Source organism: Hylobates moloch, unplaced genomic scaffold, assembly GCF_009828535.3.
Source record: "Hylobates moloch isolate HMO894 unplaced genomic scaffold, HMol_V3 SCAFFOLD_2, whole genome shotgun sequence".
In the NCBI taxonomy this organism is placed as follows: Eukaryota; Metazoa; Chordata; class Mammalia; order Primates; family Hylobatidae; genus Hylobates; species Hylobates moloch.
The window spans coordinates 81,896,577-81,899,072 of record NW_026652277.1 but is presented as its reverse complement, the minus strand read 5'-3'; the positions used below and the strand labels follow the sequence as shown (position 1 = coordinate 81,899,072).

Sequence of the window (2,496 nt, the reverse complement as noted above, 5' to 3'; positions counted from 1 at the left end):
TTTCAGCACTACTCATATAGCAATGATATGAAATCAACCTAAGTGCCCATCAACAGATGAATGAATAAAGAAATGTGACATATATACACAATGAAATACTTTTCAGCCATAAAAAAGGAATGAAATCCTGTCATTTGCAGTAATGTGGATGGGACCGGAAGTCATTATGTTAAGTGAAATAAGCCAGGCACAGAAAGACAGATATCACATGTTCTCACACACATATATGTAGAAGCTAAAAAAAAATTGATCTCATGGAAGTAGAGAGTAGAATGATAGCTACCAAAACCTGGGAAGGGTTGCTAGAGGGGGTGGGAGGGATGAAGAGAGGTTGGTTAATGTGTGCCAAATACAGTTAGATAAAAGAAATACATTCTAGTGTTTACAGATAACTATAGTCGCAGAAGAGTGACTATAGTTGACAACAATGTACTGCATATTTCAAAACAGGTAGAAGAGAGCTTTTGAAATGTTCCCAACACATAGAAATGATAAATGCTTGAGGTGATAGATACCCTAAATACCCTGACTTAATCATTACACATTCTGTGCATGTAATAAAATATCACATGTACCCCACTAATACTAGGTATCCATAAAAAAAAGAAATAAAGGAACACTATTGTGTTGGTTTGAGAGCCAAACATTCTTGAAGTGACATGTAAAAGTCACTTGGCAAAGGAAAGCATTATTAACAATTAGATGCAAAAGTTTGGAGCTGTGATAAAGAGTGGTTCTCTACAATTTCTCACTTTGAGTTTCATAGAGTCTGGCAGCAGTCTTTAGAAAGAAGGCATAATATCACATTCACTTGTAATTTATTGTTGAGAACAGGCTGTGTGAAAATGATTCTCATCAGTGATAAGATGGACATCACAGCCCTGAGGCCCATCACCTTCCATTTCAGAGTTACAGAAGAACAAGCAACAAGGATTGTCACCTTGAGGTCTGAGTACTCAGGAATGTTTGTGGAGTGAATTATTATGAGTGAATGAATAAATGAGGCGCTCAGAAAAGAAACTCAAGTGGAACTATCCTCCACTTTGATTTTGTTGTTTACTTCCTGCTCAGGCTTCAGTGTAACTACGAACAAAAACATTTTCTTAATGGCTTATTTGACATTAGTACCTAGTCAAAGTCAAGCTTGTTTGAAAATAGACTTTATTTTCCATTTTCAAATTCTAATTAGCTTCATATTAAATAACTGATTTTTATTCATAGACTACAGAAGTCAGACTATCACATTCTAAATTAGAATTAAGATTTCCCCAAGGAGACGATTCAGAATAGAATGTGATGTGGTGGACGCTTTCCTTCCTTCCCCTTCTCCCATGTAAGTGTAATCTTTTTAGAGGAATTTACTGTTAATCCTATAATGATGCCTGAAGGAAAATCAGTGAGGATAGAGTAGGTCTGATTGTTCTAACCATAAATACTATCAGTTAGAGCTAGAAATAACTTTGGGAAACCATCACCACCAAAACTATGGTTAAACTAAAAATAACACAATACAATTTGAAGGGGGTGGATGACTGTGGTTCAGACAACAGTTTTCTCTTTATTGCAGGTTTATAGGCAGAGGTCACTACAGAGTCAGCCGTCGTGGTTTCTGACAAGCCTTTTCCAGCTCTGCAGTCCAGAGATCCTGAATACGATCATCTTCTCTATGTAATTTCCCATTCCCTTAAAATTCCCTTGGATTCACTTTGTGGAGGGGGAGAGAGGGGAGGTGTGCTTGATATGGTGTTTTCTTCATCTGAGGCCAAAAGATGGAGCATCAGGGTAGAAGGAGAAATTCTTAGAGGAAGCAGGAAAGAGGAGTCCAAGTTGACCACTGGATGTGATTTTCTCCTAATAATGGTGCCCAAACTTCTTTTTCACCATGGCTGAGTGGCCATCCGCAAAATCTCCAACCTAAGAGACGGTTTCATCTACTTCAGGCAAAACTGACAGTGTGAAAATGCTGGAGTCACTGAGCAAATTCACTCCAGCCTGTGCTGACTGAGACTTACATCTTACAATTAAGCAGTGTTTTGTCCTGCTTTACAAATCAGTAGTTTCCTTATTGCTTAACATAAATACATCTTATCAAAAGGAAAAACAAAATCTTCATAAAATAATAAAACTATATAATGCTACTTGATACTGCTCTATCACAATTTGAGAATTTCAAACATGAATTGCGTAATCATCATTTATGGGAAAGGAAAAGTGATTTGAAATAGTGATATTGCCTGGCCCTTCAATTTATAAAGTCACAATGTAAGAAGAAATGGCAAAATACAGAAGGAAATTGAGTTACAGACTAACCCAGGAGGCTGACAAGTAAAATCCAGAGGGTTCTGGGTTCTGTGCTGCTTCCATGTCCTCAAGGGAGCACATCCCTCTCACTGTAGCAGACATTACTACACAGTACCCATTCTCCCCTTCTTTCTTACTTTAGGGGAAGCAGTTGTGTTCAGGTTAAACACACCACCACCACCATTTTCTGGCTTT

At 37.7% G+C, this 2,496-nt stretch overlaps 1 long non-coding RNA gene across 1 annotated transcript; it reads left to right on the top strand.

Moving 5' to 3' along the window:
- Positions 1–1,560: 1,560 nt before the first annotated feature.
- Positions 1,561–2,143, top strand: LOC131381671 (uncharacterized). The gene is made up of 2 exons (XR_009210553.1): positions 1,561–1,668; positions 1,762–2,143. It is a non-coding gene; the product is annotated as an uncharacterized LOC131381671 (long non-coding RNA).
- Positions 2,144–2,496: the final 353 nt, after the last annotated feature.